Here is a 9,436-nt window from a genome sequence, read left to right as displayed (position 1 = left end):
CTCTAGCTGCATATGTATTGAAGATGGCCTAGTTGGTCTTCATTGGTTAGAGAGGCCCATTGGTCTTGCAAACTTTATATACCTCAGTACAGGGGAATGCCAGGGCCAAAAAGTGGGAGTGGGTGGGTAGGGGAGTGGTGGGGGGGGTGGTATGGGGACTTTTAGTATAGCATTGGAAATGTAAATGAAGAAAATACCTAATAAAAAATGTGAAAAAATAGCTTTATTTTTTTTTATTTGATGTTTTCTTTATTTACATTTCAAATGCTATCCTCTTTCCTGGTTTCCCCTCCGAGAACCCTCCTATCCCCTCCCTGCTCCCCCTCTGCACCAACCCTCCCACTCAGTATCCCACTAAATAAGAAAGTTTTTGCCATATTATCCAGAACTTCTGCTTCTATAGTTACAGAACATATAGATATGTGTCTAGACACCAACACTTGTTACCTTTGTTCCTGTAGGGTTTGTACTTTAACCCATATGATAGCTAAAAATAAAGAACAAGAAGACTTTAGAAGACATGAAATAAACACAACTGCAAGATAGAGTAGATCTTCCTAAACTTTTTCCACTCTCAATCCCATTCAACAAGGCCCAAGAATACTGCTGTATAAAGCAGGTACAAATCATTAAGTATTTGCTGATAGTAAATCATAAAATGATTTCTGTGGGCCTGTGTACCTGAGGCTTTCCATGGAGATCTCTGGCCCAGCCTGGTGAGAGAGTTCCAGAGAAGGGAAGGGAGTGAGGGCAGGGAGGGGAGTTTGCTTCTGCAGCTTCTGCTGCTTCTGCTGCTGCAGTTGGCTCCACCTCCTTCTCTGCCATGCCTTCCAGGTTACTAAAGACCAACTAGCCCGTGAGGAGTGTGGCAGAACTTCAAGCAGCACTTCAGGAGAGCAGAGCTCTTCCCAAGTGTTACAGCTCTTTGGACAGAAGGCTCAGATGAAGGAATAGTTCTCGCACACCTCTAATCCTTTTGGATAGGATTCTTATATACAGTTTTAGCGTGGGTAAGGGTCGGACAACAGGTACTTCTCATTGGTTTGGTCTGAGAGCTTTGGGGAAACCCTATTTGCATGTGAGAAGGCTTGGTGCTGCTACTATGTGACTGATGGCCACATACCTCTCTGTGGGGGGCTGTGGGAAGCTGTAGCTACAAGACAGGAGCCAGGGACCCAGGAGGCATGGCTGAACACCTACCTTCCCATGAAGGTGGAAGTCAACACCCATCCAGTCACTGGGGTTCCAGACTTTTGCTCGACTGGGGACCAGGCTGTCTGTGCACAGCCCACCACCCCACAGATTTCATTCAGAACAACTCTTTGGTATCATTTATTTAAAAATTTGGATACCAAATATGGATGATCTTATTTATTTTTACTTCAATCATATCTCTTTCTTTTCTTACTTTATCATGACCCAATTTCTTGAAAGAATACTTACTTCTATTAATATCCTGAATTTTTTACTTACTCCTTTTTGTTAGTATATTCAGTAGTAGAAACCTGGTGTGCACACTTATTATATACTACATAATATAGAAGGCCATGTCTCTGAACAGGTATGTCACTTTTTGATCTGAATTTCTTATTCTCTAAAATGTGAATGTCATGTAATAAATGTTACAAAGTTACAAAATGCTTGACAATGCCTAACAGCATAGTGCCCTTTAATAATGTCTACCATGAATCTTGTTCCAGTGTGTAATATTTGTATGTTTTTCCATTGTTCTTCAAACCACTATAATCCTCGTCTGCTCAGAACTTCTCTGAAGTCCTCTCTCATCACTCTTATTAAGACTGCCAGTACCCTAATGGTCAAATTCAGTAAGCTATATATAAAGAATCAAGCCTATTTTAATAGTAGTATTTGATGCCGCATGATGCTTTTGCCACTGGTAAAACCTCTCTTCTTTATTTTTTGACATGTATCGCTCAGATCTTCTCTCTGTTTCCTCTTGAAGTGTGTCCCTTGTTGACTTCTTCTTGCTGGGTCTCATCAAGACTCCCACATAATTCCAAGTTTTGCTCCTCTGGCATGTTTCTTAAGACACTTTACTTCAACAAAGCTAATGACTCATGTTCTACGTCTTCCCTGAGCCCCAGACTATATTTTCTATTGCATACATGGAGGGATTCACAGGTGTCTCATATGCATATCAAAGATAAAATGTCTACAGCAGGAGTCATTTGTATTCTTCCCAAATAATCTTTTTTCCTACAAGTTTTACGCTAATCATCTCTATCTATGATAGTTTGCAATTCTAATTTTAACTTACATTAACTCAACTCAAATATCCAATTCATCTCTTATTTACTAGTAGTACATTTTCCAAAATAATGACTTTTTAAAAAAATGAAGTTACCACAATGTGAGTGTACTTTATGTTCTTTGAATTGTACATTTGCCAAAGACAAATACTATGTATGTTTTTCCATAATTAAAAATGTGCTTTAAATGCTTGGAAAAAACCCATAGTTACTGTTACTAGAACAACTTCCTTTTCATTGCAAACAAGATCCTTGTGATCTGGCTCTACCTGATGACTCAGCTTTCCTCTGCTTCTTGCTTTTCTGGCACTCTGCATTTCAGTTTGCTGCACATGCCAGGTCATGTCATTGCCACATTGTGTGCAATGACACACAATGGCCAAACTTTGCTCTTTTCTTTATTTGCTGAACTCATATCCATGGTCAATCCCAAATATCTCTCAGGTTCTACTATTATGAGATTTGTACATTATATTCTTTTTCACACTTTCAGTGTTTGGAATCTTTTTCATTCACTCAATATAAGGCTTGATATTGATCATCAATCTGACTTTCTAGAATCATTAAGCACAAATCTGTCGGCATGCCAGTAAGGAGGTTCTGTGTTGTATTAATAGAGGTGGCAAGATAATCCTAAAAATGGGCAATGCAGTACAATGGGCTGGGGTTCAGGATTAAATAAAAAGAAGAAACCCAGCTAAGGGCCAGCATTCATCTTTTTCAGATTCCTGAAAGGAGATGTGAACAGCTGCCTCATATTCATGCTGGCATGATTTGCCTGCATAATGGTGCTTGATGCCTTGAACTGAGAGTCAAAACAAACTCTTCCTTCTTTAAATGTGTTTGTGGTGGGTATTCTCTTACAACCACAAGAAAAGTCATTAAGATGCTCAAAATGACTGTTTCCTTACCCATCAGTGTCTTTTGTGCTACTGTGTCTTGTGCTATTGATGTCAAATTGTTTCTTGTGCACTCATTATTTTCTACACATCCCTTAAAGAGTTGAAATTAAATTTCAGAACAGTTTTAGACTCATAAAAAAATTTCAAAACAGTTATCAGTAATTCCTTTCCACTCTCATTCAATTTTACTCATAAAACTTGAATCCCATTCTGTAGGTTTTAATACCTAACATTTATTTGGTCTTATCAGATTGTTATTTGATCAAGTATTATATCCAGCAATGGTGTATTTTTAACAACGCCTCATCTCATGTTTGCCCTTCCTTGAGTGGTCTTAAAGAGTGACTAAGTCAAAAGTTCTGAGGTTAATTGTGTCCACTTACATTGGCAGCAACAACAACTGCACAGGTTTTTGAAAGCTATTTTTACAAATACCCAATGGATAGGCATTAAGTGAAATAAAAATTCCAAATATAGAGCATTATACTAAAGAAAACAGCTTCAAGATCTTCTTGAGGGAATATATAGTAACTCAGTTGTCAGCTCAGCAATTATTTGTGTGTGTGTGTGTGTGTGTGTGTGTGTGTGTGTGTGTGTGTGTACATGCTCTTATGTGTTTGTGTGTATGCACGTGCACATGCACTCACACAAATAGAAAGTAATACTTTAGAGAAATATTTCATGTATAATTTTCAGTATAAGAGCTGTGTTTACTCACTGTGGTCATTAACATCCTTATAATAGCCATTCCTCATCAATTTTAGTGATCATCATCTTTTAATTGTGAATATTTTTGACAGAATATTTGGTAAGTAGTCAACAAATTCTATGATTTATAAGCATAATCTAGTTGTTGGGCTGATATGTCTTATGTTCCTCAGTTGAACTGTATATTATCAAATGTAAAAATGCTATGGGAAACATATCAAAAAGGCTAATCTTGTATTATAATTCATCTAGTTATAGCAGTTTAGCATTGTTTTAAAATCTCACTAGTCTCTCCTAAGCTATATCTTAGGATTTAGCTCATTTCCTACAGCATCTCTTGTTTTATGATAGCCTCTTTTTAACCAGCATCTCAGTAGTAAACACATGAATATCTTATGTGTGTATTGTTATCACTGAAGCTTTGTTTGTGTTTGCATAAATTATGGACTCATGCTTTATTCCTCCTCTGATGAGTATTTTGTTTATTAATATCAAATTCATCCCCCACTGCTGTTTCTATGATCTTCTGAGTACAAAATAACTTACTGTTTCAATGCTGAACCACAAGTAATCTTTTTGATGACATTTTCAGCAGTGAACATAACTTGTGACAACATGAATACACATGACAGGAATAGCAATTACATCAAGATTTAGGTAGAGCTGATTGTGCATTGCCATCAGCTAATGAAATGTTGGAAAGAACTGCAGCACATAGGCAGCAAAATGTTGTTACATTTTCAGGAATTCAACATCATCGCCATTCTAAACTTTCCTGGTTTTATTATGAGTTGCAGTGTCACCTCTTTGCCTCCTTTCCCGTGGGTGACTTTACTTTATATAATAGTCACAGAATTAAAGAGGTACAGCTTAGCAATGCAACTGCTAGACTATCTAGTTATTTTTTTAAATATAAAAACAGATGTTCATTTATGAGAGAATGCTTTCCTTTGTTTGCCTCTCCAAGGCAAAGATAGTTCTTTTCCTCTCAAGGATGTACTTCATTCTCTTGCTTGTTGACTGACAAATGTGTGTGTGTGTGTGTGTGTGTGTGTGTGTGTGTGTGTGTGTGTGTGTGTGTGTATTCCTGGTAACTGTGGTATAGGGAAGCTTCAGATCAGCTTGAGAAATGGTGTTGCTTCTATCTCTCAGGGCTACATGTCCACAAAGAGGTTTCATGTTGCTATAAATATATCTATTGTAATACATACACTTTCTGCTCCTTTTAATCACTTCTTTTACAGGAGCCAATATTAATAGACATTTGCCTTTTAGATGTGCACTTAACAGACATTGTCAACTGTAATGGGCAGGGTGAAACCTCAAACCAACAGTGCCCTTTTCCTTGAATGTAAGTTACATGCTTGGCCTTGGTCCCTCATGGTCAGAAGAATGAGGCAGATGGAAAAATAAAGACAGAAGGGCTAGAATAGAATGAAGATGAAGAAGGTGAGACAAAGGGAAAGGGAATGGAAGAAAGACAAAGAGAAACAAGATATATGAATGATTGAACAAAAGAGTAAGCACATTTCTGAGCTCCCATTCAAAGCTGGCAGGAATTGGACTAGATTGAACCCTAAATACAGCCTGACACGTTTCCCCCTTTCTCTGTAAACAATGAGTGTTTGCATCCTCTAATTAAAGAAGTATTTCTGGAGCTATGCACCCTAAAGCTGTGAGACATGACAGAAAGGTCGGATTTCAAATGTCTCCTATTCTAGTTCCTTTCAGTTCCTTCTCAGTTTGGAGGTGTACTCTGCCTCTTGCTGCTTGCCCATCCTTCTGAGCCTCACTCGCTCTTGAACTCAACGTCATCTGACCTTCTGCCCCTCACAGGAATGGAACTGCCTTTCTGAATGTCACAAATGATAATCACAGAATAAAATGGCTTTCTCTGCTTTGTACTTTTCACCCACTGTGCAGGGTTTTAACAGTTTTGACTACCCATCCTTGAAATTCTCTTTCCTCCTGACTTTCTTACCATTAAATGAATGCCTTTAAACCGATGGCTTGTGTTGTTTGTTTTATCTTTTCTATAAGGAACTCAAACTTTATGAGAGGGAGAGGCTAAAGGGTATTGTTTTATTTTAAGTGGCCACTTCAGGAGCAAAAGCATTGTGGGGGTATGAAAAATAACTTTCAGCTCTGCATTTTCAAACTCCAATTTTCTTCATGAAATGAAAGGGGTTAAGAGAAAAAGATGTGTATAAGGCAGTAGCTGCTAAGAAATGTTTCTTTTAGCATAAAGAGAAGAAAGTAAGTGTGTATCTTTCTTTGCTTTTTCAAGCCAGGTGGTTTCTAGTCTCTAGTAAAAACTATGCAGGATTCATCAACTTGGTTGATTTTTTTGGCTCACTCTGATATTCTTGTCATAGCTATTAATAATCAAAAGTATCTATGGGCAACATGTACTCTGAACTCTCTGCTCCAAATAAACAATATCCATGAGTACACATTGACCTACACTGGACAAAGGATTTTGGTTTCCTTGGAAATTGAATTTATAAGGACCCAAGGCTTAGTGTTCTAGTTAACAAATATAAATACCAAGAGATGGAAAGAACTACCTTGAGCTCTCTATTCTCTACTCTTCAGGGTAGAGTGTGTGCTCCAGTCAGTCCTTCAGTTCAAGTTGCCAGTCACCATTAAATATCACATAAACAGAAAGCAAAGAGGTACAGAAGCTGAGCCCTCTAGAAGTCTAACCAAACACATCATAGCATCAGGGCATGATTTTCTCCTTTGTTGCTCCTCACAGATACAGAAATATATACACATCAAGTCATCTGAACTTGTAGCAATGTAAGTATTGTTAGAAAATATTTCTGTTTGCAGGTTTTAAAAGATCCTCATCATTCATTCATTCGAATTTCAACCCATGTGTGGTGTATCTCTTAACCCTTTGTTTCCCCCCCTTGTCTTGGCTCTGAGAATATTTATAGATTCAGAGTTACTTTTTATTACCTATTCTTTATAACCCACCTGTGAGTTAGCAAAGTATGATTATTCATAACGTGCAGATGGTGAGACCAAGGTATAATGCCATTTAAAAGCTAATAGCAGAGCCCAAATCAGGATTTATGATTCCCCAAACCTCATGTTGAGCAGTGTTTTCTGATATCTCTGCCCTCTCCTTAATGTTTGTAAGCAAAAATGCTTGCATATAATTTCAATCTCAACTCAAAATGCCAGCTACTTTTCTGGGGTAGTTCTAAGTCTTTGACATTAATGGAAGTATACGGTGACTTTTGAAAAATAAATAATTACTATCAATTGTACTCAGAGTTCCTACCTTGGAAGGGGGTTTCAGGTTTTCAAGATTGGATGCAGATAAGATGTCAATTAATTTTATACTACCCGTGTTTAGAAGAAATCGTTATTGATTTTTTTCTGCAGGATGGGTCAGAAATACAAGATTTGGTTGATTTTAGAATGTATTGTCTTTTATGTTTGCATATATTTTATTCTTTATTTATTTGATTTTTTTATTTTAGTTATATTTGTTAATATAAACAGTTATCTGTGGAGTAAAAACATGCCACTGGAAATGGATATAGGCTGAAGCATCTCATTCCATGTGCTGTATTTGGACAACTTCCCAGCTTAGTCAACCAGAGTAAATGACATTTTATGCTAAGAAAGATGATAATTCAAATTAAACTTACACATGGCATGACAGATGCAAGAAATGTATTTGGATTGGGATACTCTCACTGATGCTCATAGAACAGTTTATACTTCACTGTTCATAAGACGGTATTGTCTTATAAACTAGGTACAGAAGGAAACATACTGCCCTAATCAGGTATGCATTTTCCTCATTATTCCTCATTCAGGGACAACCCTGGAGTAGTTAGGTAGTTGAACTAAAAGACAAATTGCAGACGACTTTCAACAGTGCAGAAATCACAATAAGTTATTGCTATACATAATCTATAGAATACACAAAGTTATGATTTCCCTAAAGAGTTTTCAAAGTTTAGTTTAACATCCATGTCACTCTGACATTCTTTTCCCTGTTGGTTAATGAAGCACAGGGACTAACGGAATTCATATGATTCCCATCTGTCATCGCCACGGCAGTGATGAAGCCCAAAATGAAATTCTACCCTCCATTCAATTCCTGTAGTTTCATATTAGTTAGGTGATCAAGCAAAACCAAGGGGACTCTTCTGTTTTCAGATGGGAAAACTAGGGTCAAGTGACTTGCCCTGAGTCACACAGCGAAACATCATGAGAACAGGCAATGGAAACAGAGCCCTGGACTGCCCAGCTATCACCAGGACCTCTGAGCCACTCACCTCCCAGGCAATTGCCTTCTCCTATCATGCAGCCTACCCCCTCCCTTTTAAATCACTGTTACTTTTTTTTCCTTTCAGGCAGAATCCCCCTATACCTTTCTTTCCTCTTTTATGTGTTTTATAGGACTGTCCTATTAGACAGTCGTGCAGAGATTCTATTCTCACTCCATGTTCCTCATAATTATCTACCAGATACACAGATTTAAAGCACTCATTAACATACTGATTAGAAATTTCTCTCAAAGATTCCAAAGGCTGGCAGGGACCCCCCAGAGATCATCTGAAGCTGCCCCTGACTTCAAGCATGTCTCACCTAAGCAGTTTCACACAGATGGAACACTGTATTTATGACCTCTGATGAAAGCATTCCTAACATCCCTTGATAACACAACCCTGGGCTTAGTCTGCTTTTCTACATAATGGATCATGCACACAACACAGAAAAAGAACTCACTGCCCTTTTAAAAGTCAGATACTGCTACACAGCTGAAGTTAACCTTATTGTGTGCTTCAGTTATACAGCTTGTTTTTTGGCTAACAGTTTAGATCCTTAGAAAAGACTTCCCTAGTTGTTAAGCATTCTTTTGAAATACTTGTAACTATTTTAAATGGAAACCATATATCAGATTATACAAAATCTTCTCAAACGTTTCATTGATAAACTTCATTTACTTTTCCTTTACTTTTTTTCTTCTTCAACGAGGGATACGTCCATAGAAATATAAGTGCTTTCTCCCAATCCTTACCTTACTATTTGAATAAGATTTTCTCACAGTGTTTTAGGAGCTATGAGAATTAAAGCATCTGAGAATATGCTACATAGGAAATGAGATTAATTTTGCAGGTAGAACTGAGTTTGTTGATAGGCACATGTTAAAATAAGGAAGTTAATCCTTCAGGACCTGCCCCACGCCTAGCAGGAGTTGATGAGGACCAAATGAACTCAATGGCATTTGAGAGCATTCGTCCTCTCATAGTGCTTTGTCTGGACGCTACCTACTCTCCTCCTTCCTCCTCCGTTTTCTCTTTTTCCTAGAGCCCTTTTGCACATGTTTTATGTCTTCTAATGTTTTGGGTTTTATAGGATTTCTAATGTGTATGAATGTGTGTATCTCTACTTCTGTGTGTCTTGTGGGTTTTTGTTGTTGTTGTTGTTTGGGATCCCCCTCTCCTTTTGGCTATTTTCTTCTGGTAGTTTGTTTTATCCTATTCTGGTTTGCTTTTATTTTATATGATTTAGTTATTTTGTTTTTAA

The sequence above is a fragment of the Mus caroli genome, chromosome 16 (genome assembly GCF_900094665.2).
Source record: "Mus caroli chromosome 16, CAROLI_EIJ_v1.1, whole genome shotgun sequence".
Lineage (NCBI taxonomy): Eukaryota > Metazoa > Chordata > Mammalia > Rodentia > Muridae > Mus > Mus caroli.
The sequence above is the reverse complement of the archived record's forward strand: the minus strand, read 5'-3'. Positions refer to the sequence as shown.